Source organism: Gracilinanus agilis, chromosome 3, assembly GCF_016433145.1.
Source record: "Gracilinanus agilis isolate LMUSP501 chromosome 3, AgileGrace, whole genome shotgun sequence".
NCBI classification, from domain to species: domain Eukaryota; kingdom Metazoa; phylum Chordata; class Mammalia; order Didelphimorphia; family Didelphidae; genus Gracilinanus; species Gracilinanus agilis.
Genome location: NC_058132.1, coordinates 136,111,828 through 136,127,736, shown reverse-complemented (window position 1 = coordinate 136,127,736; position 15,909 = coordinate 136,111,828). Strand labels below are relative to the sequence as shown.

General features: G+C 36.7%; 1 pseudogene; it reads left to right on the top strand.

The window, feature by feature from the left end:
* Positions 1-14,859, top strand: part of LOC123241268 — a 44,932-nt pseudogene extending 30,073 nt beyond the window's left edge.
* The last annotated feature ends 1,050 nt before the right edge of the window (positions 14,860-15,909 follow it).

Genomic DNA, 15,909 nt, shown 5'->3' with positions numbered 1-15,909 from the left:
TCAAACTCAGATGGAAATAGGGGCCACTAAGCCACACATAAGGATCTTTGCTTCAGCACATTGATTTATTAAACCATTTTATACTTTATTGTATTTTTATTTACTTTGTTAACTATTTCACTGCGACTTGGGAGCATTGTAGAGGCACAAGGCTATGAGTTTGACATCTTTGCTGTAAAGGGCTTTTTTATCCACCATCAGGACACAGAAACATCATGGAACTTCAGCTAATGATATGATAGTTTCAGAAATGAAAAGTTAATCTACTTAATTGAATACATCAGAGTCAGAGGCTGGATTCTAGATTCAACTGAAGGTCATTTCTATTCCACAAAATGACTAATATGGAAAAATATTTTACGTGATCACACATGTAAAATCTTTATCAGCTTGTTTACAATCTCAGGGAGAGGGGAGAGGTGGGAAGAAAGGGGCAAGGGTGAGAGGGAGAGAAGGAGGGTGGGAAGGAGGGAGGAATTTTGGAATTCAAAATTTTTAAAAAGAATGTTTAAAATTTTTTCCCATTAAATTGGGGGGGTGGAAAATCACTAAAAAAGAAACCCCCAAACTGAAAAGTCATTGCTCTGTTCTCCTAGCTCACTCTTTTTACTTTTAGGAGTTTGAAAAAAAAGGCCAGAAGTTCTTAGACATGGACGTGTTCATATGGATAATGAAGAAGTGTGTGAAGTCACCTAACAAAGTAATTTTCTATATTCTATATAAATATATATATATTTTCTGAAGTTGGAAAGTTTTAAAACCTAATTGGCTTAGACTGTACATTTGTAAGATAATAAAATCATAAGATATTTCATAGTTCACATAGTTAAACTTTCCCATTTTACAGATAAGGTGAAGAGGCTAATGAAGCCCAAGGTCACAGATTAATAGCTGGAAGTGGCCTGAGCAAGCCTCACAATTTTAAGATGAGACTAAGAGACTTTTACAAGGTCACAAGCTGAGATTTGAATTCAGGTCTTCTGACTTCAGTTCTCTTTCCATTATAAATTCTGCCATGCTATCTAAGGCCTTTTTCCATTAAAATTCCAGAATGCTAAGATACTTGGACAAGTCTGAATTAACACATAGTTCAAACTGTAGAATGTTTTATTTAAAGAAATGAAATCATTAGTTTTTCATAAATTCTGCCACAGACTTTAGAAGTCTTGAGAGATCTAGATTTCCCTAAGGACTGGTTTATAATTAGCATACTAATTGTTTTTAGGTATGTGGGTCCTTCTGAAATGCTTTCAGGTCCATGAAAAGTTTAAGTATTTTAATATTCCCCCTGTAATCGAATTTACATGTTAAACAATGAAGAAGGGTTTTACTAGGAAAAAGTAGGCTTTACTCTACCCACTGAACAACTGCTTATATTACAAATGAGCTGCTCTCTATCTTCTTAGTCTCAGGACCATTTTCCACTCTTAAAAATTAGTGAGGATCCCTTTTCTAAAAAAAATTTTTGTTTATGTGAGCTATAGCTATCAATATTTATCATAGTAGAGATTAAAATATCTTAGCAGTATGATGGAGAAAGTTTTGATTGAATGGGTCCTCGGAAAGGGTCTTGAGACTCCCAAGAGAGCCATACTTTGAAAACTGCTGGTCTAAATTAATGAGATTTTATTGTGTTTTCATAAGAATAATTGTTGCCTAGGAAATAGAGTTTTTTAATTTTTCCCTATATAGCTAAATGATAAAATTTAAATTATAAGAAATAAAATAGCCAGACAGTTTTGTGACCATACTCCTCAGAAGCTGAAAGAATATACTCTTTAAAAATCCTGAATTAAAAGATTTATCCACTGTCTCTTGCCTAGAACAAGACATTTGAATTGGAATTTAAGTTTTAAGCTAGTGTTTTTGTGTCTCCATTTTGTGGTAAGATTAATTTTTTTCCCCTTTTTAAAAATTTAGAATATTTTTCCATGGTTCCATGATTCATGATTACCGCCCCCCCCCATTTCCTTCCCCCTCCTGAAGCTGAAAAGCAATTCCACTGGGTTATACATATATCATTGTTCATGTTATAATATACATATGTCATTTCCATGTTATTCATATTTGCAGTAGTGATCTTTTAACATCAAACTCCTAATCATATCCCTATCAAATTACATGATCAATCATATGTTTTTCTTCTGTGTTTCTACTCCCACAGTTCTTTCTCTGGATATGAATAGCATTCTTTCTCATAATTCCCTCAGAACTGTCCTGGGTCATTGCATTGCTGCTACTAGAGAAGTCCATTATATTCGATTATGCCACAGTATATCAGTCTCTGTGTACAGTGTTCTCCTGGCTCTGCTCCTTTCACTCTGCATCAATTCCTGGAGATTTTTTCAGTTCACATGGAATTCTTCCAGTTCATTATTCCTTTCAGCACAATAATATTCCATCACCATCAGATACCACAACTTGTTCAACCATTGCTCAATTGATAAACACTTCCTCATTTGCCACCACCACAAAAAGTGCAGCTAAGAATATATTTTGTACTAGTCTTTTTCCTTTTATGTAAGATGTATTCTTTAAGAGATTCCCATTTTTTCATTTTTTAATTATTTTCCTCTTTTATGAAAAATTGGTCAAAACAAGTACAAAATGGAATCAATTAGCTCATCAAAAAGCATTTATGTTCCTATTATTAGGTGCTGGATATACAAAGACAAAAATGAAACAACCCTGGCACTCAAGCAGCTTGTATTCTATAGGAAGGGCATGGAGTATTTAAATGAAAATTAAAAAAAATTAAAAATAGACCAACTTTGAAGGGCCCCAAACTAGCTACATTTTCTAGACTTTTTAAATGCCACAGTTTATTTGGAAACAGAGGAGGAGAAGAGGAGAGAGGAGGACTTCCTAGTCAGGAAGTCCATGATATATACAGAAGGTTTGGGCATGCCCATGTAAAATGAAAATATCCATGTGGGCGGTCTAAATGTATAGACAGGTAATTCAATAGGAGAGACTGATGTGAATCAGTGATGTGATCTGTGAATTTTTTAACTCTCCAAAAGAAATCATAACCAATTTTTCTCAAAGAGGATGGATTTTATTAAAATTACATAAATACACACCCACACATATACTCCAAATATTACTAGCCTAGCGGTATATGAGTTCAGAACAAAAAGCTGCTAGATTTTTTGGCCATTTTCTCTTTTTTTTAAAATATCTTTAACCACTTGTTCTTTTTTTCTTTTTTATCCTTTTCCACTGTTTCTTTTTTATTTTAATAACAAATTTTCACATGAGTTTTCCAAAGTTTTCAAAAGTTTCCAAGTATCTGACCCAAATTGTCTTCCTGTTTTTTTTCCCTTCCCAACTCCTGGAGCTGGCTAATAGTTCAATCTGGGTTATACCTATATTATCACACAAAACATGTTTCCATATTCTTCATTTTTTTCTTCCTTTTTATTTATTTTTATTTTTTTAATTTTTTATTTTTAGAAAAATTTTCCATGGTTACATAATTCATATTTTTACTTTACCCTTCACCTCCTCAACCCCCCCTCCCATAGCTAACTCACATTTCCACTGGTTTTAACATGTGTGGTCAGTCAAGACTTATTTACATATTATTGATAGATATATACTGTTTATTATTTTTAGGAAAGGACCTTCTATTCCTATACTTTCTAGTATTTTCAGTAGGAATGGATGTTGTATTTTGTCAAAAGCTTTTTCAGCATCTATTGAGATAATTATGTGGTTTCTGTTGGTTTGCTTGTTGATATGGTCAATTATGTGGATGGTTTTCCTAATGTTGAAACATCCTTCCATTCCTGGTATAAATCCCACCTGATCCTGATGAATAACCCTCTTGATCACTTGCTGGAGTCTTTTTGCTAGTATTCTATTTAATATTTTTGCATCTATGTTCATTAAGGAGATTGGTCTGTAATTTTCTTTCTCTGTTTTTGATCTACCTGGCTTTGGAATCAGTACCATATTTGTGTTATAAAAGGAATTTGGTAAGACTCATTCTTTGCTTATTATATCAAATAATTTGTATAGAATTAGGATTAATTGTTCTTTGAATGTTTGATAGAATTCATTTGTGAATCCATCAGGCCCTGGTGATTTTTTCTTAGGGAGTTCTTTGATGGCCTGTTAAATTTCTTTCTCTGATATTGGATTATTTAAGTATTCTATTTTTTCTGCTGTTAATCTAGGCAATTTATATTTTTGCAAATATTCATCCATATCACCTAGATTGCTAAATTTATTGCCATATAATTGGGCAAAATAGTTTTTAATGATTGCCTTAATTTCCTCTTCATTAGAGGTGAGGTCTCCCTTTTCATCTTTGATATTATTAATTTGGTTTTCTTCTTTCCTTTTTTAATTAGATTAACTAGTACTTTGTCTATTTCATCTGTTTTTTTTCAAAATACCAGCTTCTAGTCTTTTTTATTAATTCAATAGTTCTTTTACTTTTGTTTTTTTTTAAATTTTAAACGCTTAACTTCTGTGTATTGACTTATAGGTGGAAGAGTGGTAAGGGTAGGCAATGGGGGTCAAGTGACTTGCCCAGGGTCACCCAGCTGGGAAGTGTCTGAGGCCGGATTTGAACCTAGGACCTCCTGTCTCTAGGCCTGGCTCTCAATCCACTGAGCTACCCAGCTGCCCCAGTTCTTTTACTTTTGATTTTATTAATTTCTCCTTTGATTTTTAGTATTTCTAATTTAGTTTTCATCTGAGGATTTTTAATTTGTTCATTTTCTAGTTTTTTAAGTTGCATGCCCAATTCATTAATTTCTGCCCTCCCTAATTTGTTAATATATGCACTCAGTGATATAAATTTTCCCCTTAGAACTGCTTTGGCTGCATCCCATAGGTTTGGGTAAGATGTCTCATCAATTGTCATTGTCTTCATTGAAATTATTGTTTCTGTGATTTGTTCTTTCACTAAATTATTTTGGAGAATCATATTATTTAATTTCTAATTAGTTTTTGGTTTGCCTCTCCATGTATTCTTACTAATAACTATTTTTATTGCATTATGATCTGAGAAGATTACATTTATTATTTCTGCTTTTTTGCATTTGTTTGCCATGTTTCTGTGCCCTATTACATGGTCTATCTTTGTGAATGTTCCATATGCTGCTAAAAAGAAGGTGTATTCCTTTTTGTCCCTATTTATTTTTCTCCATATATCTATTAACTCTAATTTTTCTACGGTTTCATTCATCTCTCTTATCTCTTTCTTATTTATTTTTTGGTTTGATTTATCTAGATCTGATAGGGAAAGGTTGAGGTCCTCCACTATTATGGTTTTGCTATCTATTTCCTCCTTGAGCTCCACTAGCTTCTCCTTTTGAAATTTGGAAGCTATGCCATTTGGTGCATACATATTGTGTACTGATATTTCTCCATTGTTTATACTACCTTTTATTAGGATGTAGTTACCTTCCCTATCTCTTTTAACCTTATCTATTTTTACTTTGGCTCTGTTAGAGATCATGATAGCCACCCCTGCCTTCTTTTTCTCATTTGAAGCCCAAAAGATTTTGCTCCATCCTCTCATTTTCACTCTATGTAGGTCTGTCTGTCTCATGTGTGTTTCTTGTAGACAACATATGGTTGGATTTTGGTTTCTAATCCACTCTGCTATTTGCTTCCATTTTATGGGTGAGTTCATCCCATTCACATTAAGAGTTATAATTATCAACTGTGCATTCCCAGACATTTTGATTCTCTCTCCTACTCCTGTCCTTTCTTCTTTCACTCTTTCCTTCTATACCAGTGTTTTGTTTTTAATCAGTTCCTATAATCCCCTCCCTTGTTGTACTTCCTTTTCTCCCCCGTCCCTTCTTATTCCCCTCTTATTGTTCTTTAAAGCCATGCAGTGCTCCCCCCCCCAAGCCCTCTCCCTCCCTAGTATTGCTTCCCTCCCCACCAGTCCCTTTGTTACCCTTCTACTTCTCTATAGGGCGTGAATCAATTATCTGCCCCTATGGATCTGATTGTTCTTCTCTAAGTTGATTTCAATGCACTTAAGTATTGAATATTTCCTCTCTCTAACCTCTTTACCCTTACAGTGTATTGTTATTTTTCCCTGTTGGTCCCACGAGCTTCTATATTGAATATAAATTTATTCCTTTTTGTTTGTTTTCCTATTTTTCTTATTATTATCTTCTTCCTTCCCAGTTTTGTATATATTTATACCTACATACCTACATACCTACATACATACATATGTATATTTACATATCGCTTGACATTTCATCCTATACAGTTTGTCCCTGTTCCCTCTATGTAAACTTCTTCTAGTTACCCTGTTGGTAATAATAATCTTTAATATTTGCCAATACCTTCTTTTCTTCTTGGGATATAAATTGATTGAACTTGTTGTGTCCCTTAAAGAAAAGAATTTTTTTTCTCCTCCCCCCATTCCCTTAATTACCTTATGTTGATTCTCTTGAGTTCTGGGTTTGGGCAGCAAACTCTCTGTTTAAGTCTGGTTTTTTCTTTATGAATGTTTGGAAGTCCTCGATTTTATTGAATGACCATACTTTCCCCTGCAGTAATATAGTTAGTCTTGCTGGATAGTTGATTCTTTGTTGTAGACCCAGTTCTCTTACCTTCTGGAATATTGTGTTCCTTGCCTTCTGGTCCTTCAATGTATATGCAGCCAGATCCTGTTTTATCTTAACTGCATTTCCCTGATATCTGAATGACTTCTTTTTAGCAGCTTATAATATTTTTCTTTGGTCTGGTAGTTTTTGAATTTGGCTATAATATTCCTGGAAGTTGTCAGTTGTGGATTAAATGTAGGAGGTGATCTGTGGATTCTGTTGATTTCCACTTTTCCCTCTTGTTCAAGAATTTGTGGGCAATTTTCTCTGATAATTTCTTGTAAAATGCTATCTAAACTTGTTCTTTTATCATGATGTTCTGGCAAACCAATAATTCTTAAGTTGTCTCCTCTAGCTCTGTTCTCCAGATCTTTGGTTGAATCAATGAGGTGTTTCATATTCTCCTCAAATTTTTCATTTTTTAAAATTTTGTTTAATATATACTTTCTGCCTTGTGAAGTCATTTGCTTCTAGTTGTTGAGTTCTGTTTTTTAAAGACTGAATTTTATCCCTGGCTTTTTGGTCATCCTTCTCTTTCTGGTCTGATTTTCTTTGTAGGTCATCTTTTGCCTTCTTTGCTTCATTTTCAAGCTGGCCAATCTGGCTTTTAAGACTTTATTTTCTTGTTTTAGTTCATGTATTTCATTTTTCAAATTGTCTTCAGCCTCTCTTGATTGCTTTTTGAGTTCCTGAAGTTCTTGAGTTAATTGAGTTTTAAATTCTTGAGTTAATTGAATTTTGAGATCTTCCAAAGCCTGTGTCAGTTTGCTGTAAATACTTCCTCTTCTTCCATTTATGTTTCATTTGCTCTCTTTTCACTTCCTTGAAAGAAGCTGTCAATTGTCATTTCTTTTCTCTTTTTCTGTTGCTTACTCATGTTTTTTCCCTTCCTTGTTCTACTAGTTTGAGCAGATGTATTTAATGATCTTTAATGAAAGATCTTTCTCCAGCTGGCAATGGAGGTTTGTAGTTACTTTCTCTGCTCTCTGAAGACTTCTTGTCTGTCCAATTGTTGGGATTAATCCTCTATTGATTGGATTAATCTTACTGCTTTATCTGCCCTGAGGCTAAAACCTCAAGGGGAGAGAAAAACAAACAGACAAAAAAAACACCAAAAAAACGTGGGGGGACAAGAAGGAGTGTTTTCAATGAACTGAGCTCTCCAGCAGTGGGGTTCCCCTGCACTGTCTTCTGTGTCTGATCTGGTTTTCTTTCCTCTTGAAGCCCTGGGTTCTCTATCTCGGTATAAGGAAGCCAAGTTGTCTGCCGTCTGGGGTTTGGCTCTCTCTAAGCCATGATCTTCTGAGCATTTTTGCTGTGTTTCTCTGGTTTTCTCCTCCAGTCACCTCTCCAGTGCCTGTGTTTAACTCCCTGAGTCCAGTGCCAGCAAGGCCCTCTCTCCTGATCGGTGGGCCCACTGGCCTTGAGATTTCCGGGACCACTGGAGACTCCACACAGCATGTGGGGGAGGCATCCTGGGATCCTGGGATTCCCCTTCTATGCCATCAGACCCGACAGTTCAAGAATTAAAGCCTTTTTCTTGGTGTACCTCTTTAGTTATGCTGCTGTAGGGTTCCCCCTGCTCTGTCCCATTATTAGATTTGGTCCTCTTTCTTCTCAAAGCACATTGTTTTCTATCTCAGTGTGTAAGGGTGCAGAGGTTTTAAGATTCACTCCGTCTAAGCCATCATCTTCCAGGAACCACCCATATTCTTCATTTTTGTAAATGAATAATCTTAAAAAACCAAAGCCCTAAAACATATACTCAAATAAACAAGTGATAAATCATATGCTTTCATCTGCATTCTTATTCCAATTGTTTTCTCTCTGCAGGTGGATAGCATTCTTTTTCATAAATCCCTCAGAATTGTTCTGGATCATGATATTGCTAGTTAGTAGAAAAGTCTATTGTACTTGATCTTTCCACAATTGCTGTGACTGTGTACAATATTTTCCTGGTTCTGCTTATTTCACTCTATATCAGTTCATGTAGGTCTTTCTAGCTCTTTCTGAAATCATCCTGTTCATGATTCCTTATAGCACAATAACATTCCAACACTATCATATTTTATCATTGGTTCAACCATTCTCCAATTGAGGGACATCCCTTTAGTTTCCAATTCTTTTTGCTAACACAATCAGATTAGCTACAGACATTTTTGCACAAACAGGTCCTTTCCCATTTTCTTTTTACCTCTTTGGGATATAAACTTAGGGATATATTCCTGGATCAAAGGTTATGCATTCTTTTATAGCCCTTTGGCATAATTTCAAATTTTCCAGTCTTAGAGGGGAGAGGAAAGCCCTTAGTTTATACTTATCATTTTTAATCCTTTCTGCCAAATACAAATAGTGGATAGGAATTGAGCCCAATTATCTGAGAAAATCAGAGAAGTTGTACAGATAAGAATATACCAGAAAATACATGGAGCAAATTATCTCTCCAGTTAGGAGAGAAATATTTCAATTCAAACCAGGAGAGAGTCCCTAATCTTACACAAGAGGAAATATCTTGAAGTCTTAATGGCAAACTGAAAATTAGGAACATGTTGAGGAATTAGCTTCCCTCACATATTTGCCGATTCCAAAGTCTATCTCTCCATAAGTTTGGAGTTAGTCCCCAAGAGGTTTTAGTACTATATGCTCACTCTCAAAGACAGCATGAAAATTGTCTCTTCTCCAAAATTCTTATACCAACTTTGGCCCCAATGGAAGGCACACAGCTCTGTATGAGCATTCTTTCCAAGAATTAGGACAGTCTCTTTAAAATGCTTGGATGGAAACTCATGTTATGTTCTTCTTCTGACACAAATTTTTGTGGTCCCTTGCAAAAGTCGTCTGGGGTAAATTTGAAACTTATAGCATCAATTTAAACATTAATGCTTTAAAAATCACAAAATTGGGGACAGTTGAGTGGCTCAGGCCTACAGATGAGAAGTCCTAGGTTTAAATCTTGCCTCAGACACTTCCTAGCTGTGTGACCCTAGGCAAATCACTTAACCCCCATTACCTAGCCCTTACCACTTTTCTGCTTTGAAGATGGAAGTAAGGGTTTTTTTAAAAAATTACAAAAATGATTTTTTTCTAACATTTTAGGTAACCAATATATAGTACTATTGAAAACAAACAAACAAGTATTCATTAACAGTGCATGCAATAGAAATGGAAATATGCAGTGCTCACCTCTCAGGGTACTGCACATATAATTGTCAACTGATAAAAATAGGAGCAGCTAGGGAGCACAATGTATAGAATGCCAGGAAGTTGTGAAGATCTGGGTTTAAATCTAACCTCAGATATTCCTACCTGTGTGACCCTGGGCAAGTCACTTAATCTCAATTGCCTAGCACTTGCCACTCTTCTGTCTTATAACTGATACTAAGTCAGAAGGTAAGGGTTTATAAAAAAAAAAAATTTAGGATGAATGGTAACTTAAAGTAAGAGGGTGGAGCTAAAATGAATATAGTATTTCTCAGGACTGAAGTCTAAAGGATTGCTGTAGTTTACAACAAACGCCCAACAGTCAGCCTTTACCTTCCCATTTGTTTCTTTTTTTTCTTTTTTTTTTTTTTTAAATTTTAAACCCTTAACTTCTGTGTATTGACTTATAGGTGGAAGATTGGTAAGGGTAGGCAATGGGGGTCAAGTGACTTGCCCAGGGTCACACAGCTGGGAAGTGTCTGAGGCCGGATTTGAACCTAGGACCTCCCGTCTCTAGGCCTGGCTCTCAATCCACTGAGCTACCCAGCTGCCCCCTTCCCATTTGTTTCTAACTTTAATTCAAAGCACCGATGCTACAAAGCTATTCTGTAAGACAAAAACAGAAGATTTTGAGGGGGTTTGTTCCTGATAAAGATCTGGTTTGTTGACTTTCTGACCATAGCATTCAGAGGATCCACAATAGAAGATGGAGAAAAGATGATGACTATGGCCATAGGCTGCAGCTAGGATAGGAAATAATATAGTTCAGATTGGCTTAATATCATATTTTCTCACTTCTACACAACTTGAGTCTTTTGTCCTTGGCAGTAGTGCAGTTTGACAGATTATGCCCAATAATTTCTCCTTGAAAATAAAAGTGTATATTTATTGAATGCTGGCTTAAAGAATAAATGAATTGCTTTAGAGAAACTTTAACTCAAAGACAAATATGTTAATCTACCAAATAATTACTTTTGTGTCAGGGAATTAGTTCTAGTAAATCCAACAGCATGATCGCACCAAGAAAGCATGCTGACAAAAAAGAGAAAAAAGTGGAATTATGCCTTTTTAAGTTCCCACTGAATTGTTTCTGAAGTTGGGGGAATGTTGAAATTCCAAATAATTAAAAGAAGTACCCAAATAAATGAAAAAATACCTTTGGATCATCTAGTTCAATAGGATAACCTATTCTGAAACCTATCAGGAAGCCCACCTTATCTCATGTCCTGCCTTCTCAGCCTCAGGGATTTTTGGAACTCCAGGGCTAGCTCCTTAGCCTTGGGGAGCTTCAAACTGTCATAAGTCCTATCCAGTATCCCCGCAGAGTCCAAGTATTCCTAGTATGCAGTAATGGACTGTCTACCTTTATAGAGGACAAGGGGCAATGTAATGGCATCTGGTCCATGCAGTGCCTAACTACTTCTGCTAAGGCAAGGAAGGGAAGGGAAAGAAAGGGAAGAGAAGGCTAGGCAAGCCAATGTTCTCAATCCTCTGATTTCTTATGATAAAGTCCTTTTTCTGTTGGCAGACCACAATGATCTTTGTCAGTGGAAGTTCTCTCTGTGGGTCCTAGTTCTCTAGGTCTCTAGGGTCTCATTGGTCTCAGTTGGGGTAATAGGTTCATAAATTTAGAATTAAAATGTATCTTAAGGATTATCATTTTCTTTTTTACTTTATAGATAAGAAAACTCAGTTAAATGGCTTGCTAAAGATCAAATAAGTAATAAATTGGCAGAATTTAAACCCGGGACCTGATTCCTAATCTAACATTCCACCCCCCCCCCATATCCCATGCTTGGACCATGCCTAATGTCTTTTTGCCCTGGGCTCTGCTGGATGTTTTAGGGTTTAGTAGAGTTTCCACACTCCTTCCTGGTGGTTTTCAAAACTCCTCCAAGGTTTAGCTTGGTAGTTACAGAAGGAGAGCTTAGGAGCTTACTTCCTGGAGTAGGAGGTAATCAGCTCTCTCTCAACAATATTTGTACTCTTCTAATAAGATGCTAGGACCCAGGGCTCCTCTTAAGACTGTCTCATCTATTCCATCAGTTCATAGATTAGGAGTTTTGGAACTGAAAGGTCCCTTAGAGATCATCAAGTCTAATCCTCTCATTTTACAGATGAGGAAATATGGAGGTGGCACCAAGGGCCTAGAATTAGGAAGACTTGAGTTCAAATTCAGCCTCAGTCACTTCCTATCTTTGTGACTCTGGGCAAATCCCTTAGCTCTATTTTCTTCAGTTGACTCATCTGTAAAATGATCTGGGCGAAGGAAATGGAAAACCATTCCACTATCTTTGCCAAGAAGACCCCAAATGGGGTCACAGAAAGCCAGACATGACTGAAAATGACAAAACAACAACCCAAACTGAGTTATGAAGAAATTAAATGGTAGTGTAGGATAACAGAGCTAGTATAAGCATCTGAGACTGGATTTGAACTCGCATCTTTCCTGTCTCAAGGCCTAGCCTTCTATCTACTGTGTCACCTACCTAACTCTCATTCAACAAATATTTATTGGCTTATTACCTCTGGATGTTTTGGCCATATTCCAGAGTAGGTTTTTTTGGATGATTCTTTTTTTTTCAATATGAACTTAATTAAAAACTGCAAGATGAAAGGAAACTTACTCTGTAAGTCAGTCACAGTGCCTCAATTTACCAATAAATAGAATTGTATTGGGTATCATTCCTATCTTAGGTTATCTCCTTTCTTCTTGGACTGATCAAAAACTTCCCATCTGTTTCCCAGTCTACTCCCCTTGAGTAGGGAAAGCAGGAAGGCAATTTACCTGGTCGTGTCAAAGGTCTGTTCCCAGAGAGATCCCTATACTATTCGATATCCCATTTTGAAGCTACCTTTCCAAGGATAATCTTAGGTGTGAATGAATACCAAGGGTTCCATTTCTAACTTCCTATTAATTGGGATTGCATTTTCTTTAAGTTTGAGAATATGACTAGGTCTTTCACTGGGGAGGGATTTTCATTCCCATGCTCTTGAGTCAGGCTAATTGCCATATTAACTCTTTGAAACACACATCTAGAGACTTTTTGAGTAAGAGGTACTCTTTAAAAATAGATGGAATTCATAAGTAGGAGAAATGAAGGTGGCTAAATGCATTTTTCCCTTAGTAGAGATATTTTTTTCTGTGCAGTCAACAAACACCAATAATGATTTTTTTCTACTTCTAGAGTAATGAACAAATAGAACAACTTTTCATGAAGATAGACTATGCTGCAACTGGTGGAATTCAATGGGTAAGTTAGTTTGTACTTTGTGAGATGTTTCCAGTTGTCTAAAGCTCCAGATAGGAATTTTAGGCTCCTTTCTCTTTCTCTTTTATGGAATCCACAGCTTTGGGAAAAATTAACAGTACCTCACTATTAAAAGAGCAGTTAGGTAGCCTAGTTGATAGTGTTGGATCTGGAGTCAGGAAAACTCATCTTCCTGAGTTCAAATCTAGCCTCTGACACTTACTAGCTCTGTGATCCAGGATGTGTCACTTAATCCTGTTTGCCTCAGTTTCCTCATTTTTAAATAAACTGGAGAAGAAAATAGCAAACTACTCCAATATCTTTGCCAAGAAAACCCCAAATGGGATCACTAGGAGTTAGACATGACTGAAACAACTGAACAACAGTGAATCACTATCTTGCCTACCTATGCCAAAATTGGAGTTGACCTGGGAGCAAATCTTAGTTCTTTTACTTACTGCCTGAGTGATTCTGCTCAAATCACTACCTGTGATAACTGTGCCTCAGTTATCCTCATCTGCAAAATTTGTGAGTTATTTTGTATGACTTCTAATGCTCCTTTCAGCTTTAAATCATGAGCCTAGTACAAAAGTCATAGTTTAAAAAATTTAGGTGTTATAAATGTAATGAGGGTGAAACATATGTGCAGACACCATCAGTTTGCTAAAATATCATCTACATGGAAGATGCTCAGGACCTATTTCTAGGAGACTGGAGTACTGGAGCATTCATGGTTGTTCTGTGTTGACCTAACATATGGTCAGGGACTGCCCTTTTCTATTGACTGAGTAGCCAGAGCTATCATCTTTAAAACATTTGATTCAGACTCTGCCCTGGACTTTTGCTGGGATCCCCCAGTGGCTTCCATGTGAATGATGCCATTTTAGCAAACTGATGCTGTCTGCACATGCTTCTGATCCCTGTTACATGTTTAACAGTAAATCTAGCTCTTTCCCATCTCTCAAGATGATGGATAAAAATACCCAGAAGGCCCAAAAGGAAAAAAAAAGGTCAAAAAGAAAAAGAAGGAAAGGAAGAACAAAAAGGAAGATGTGGCTCTAAAGGTAGTGAAAAATACTCAAAAGCATTGCAGCTGGAACCCAGTTCTAGCTCGAGGGATTGGCAGGTACTCAAGGTCTGCCATGTATTCCTGGCAAGCCATGTACATACAGAAATATGCTGTACCAAAAACCCAGATTGAAAGAAAAAAGAAAGAGAAGGTATCTGCTATCTCAAAGCCGGTTGGTGGTTATAAGAATGGAGGAACCTGTATGGTAAAGATTTGGAAAATGCCTAGGTATTATCCTACTGAGGATTTGCCTAGAAAGCTACTAAGTCACAGGAAAAAAGCCTTTCAGCTAGCATGTAAGTAGAATCCGGTCTAGCATTATCCTAGGAACAGTTCTGATCATGCTCACTAGCCACCACAGGGGCAAGCGAGTGGTTTTCCTGAAGCAGCTGGCAAGTGGCTTGCTACTGGTCACTGGACCTTTGACCATCATCTGTGTTCCTCTGCAAAGGACCCATCAGAAATTCATCATTGCCAGATCTACCAAGGTTAACCTTTCTGGTGTAAAAATTCCAAATCATCTTACTGATGCTTACTTCAAGAAGAAGCTGTATAAACCTAAACACAAGGAGGAGAGATTTTTGACACAGAAAAAGAGAAATACGAGATTACAGAGCAGCATAAGGCTGATCAGAAAGCGGTAGACTCTCAGATCCTGCCCAAGATCAAGAAAATTCCTCAGCTCTAGGGCTACCTGCATTCTGTATTCTCTCTCTCCAGTGGAGTTTTTCCTCACAAACTGGTGTTTTAAATGCCTTGCAAAGAACTCGTATTAAAATATTTGGAATAGCAAAAAAAAAAAAAAAACCCACAAACTAACAGTAAATCTAGGCATTCTAGATCCTGGGACAGTACTTCAATGGTAAATTTGTCGATGAAGGGAGTCCTCACATCCACTGGCAATCCTGAATGTAAATAACAATGAATGTGATTAGGGCAATGTGATATCTTTAGGAACAATACCAGCTGCCATGGACATGAGTTTTGTTTTGTTTTTTTTTAAATGAAATAAGTAAATGGGAATAGGTAGGGATTAGAAAGGGGAAACACAAGTACAGCAGGGTAAAACTAGTCCCTCAATGACTTGGAATAGGTAACAAACTATCACAAACTTAGATGGAGAAATAACAAAATACCAGAAACCAAACACAGCCAGGGAAACAGTATAACTTAACAGTGGGTTCTTGTAGTCTTGGAAGGAGAAGTCAAGGAAGTTTATACAAAAGTGTTTTAATAATTAACAAGGGCAGGACAGGGAGGTAAGAAGATCAACTGTCAATAATGTCTATGGGTAACTGCCAAGAGAATGTTGGATAGGGAAAATGGCTTCTCTAACACTATCTATAAGCTCCCAGCTTAGGCAGGGATGATAAGGCAAGGGCTACTGGGAATGTCACGAAGAAGTCCACAGGATGGTTTCAGGCTGGAACAGGTCTCAGGAAACTCCAGGTAAACAACCAAGTAAATCCACTGGGTAAGTCAGGGAGAAAGATATCTGAATGTCCGTCATACAAGATAACACTCTAATCTCAACCTGAACTTCTTGGGCTTGATAGATGATCTTATATATACTTTCCAAGGCACAGAGATAACACAAAATCCACAGGTTCTTCAGTCAGTTACTAAACTCCAACTCCCCAAAAGTCAACTGCCATTAGAGAGAGTCACTGAGGAAAGCACCTCTCTAGCATTCCAGGTTTGGAATGTTCAGCTCTGCCAGATTTTTGCCTGGTCTGCTTTTGCACTAACTATAATAAATCCTAATCTATAATTTTCCTATAACGTATATCACTAGTTTGGG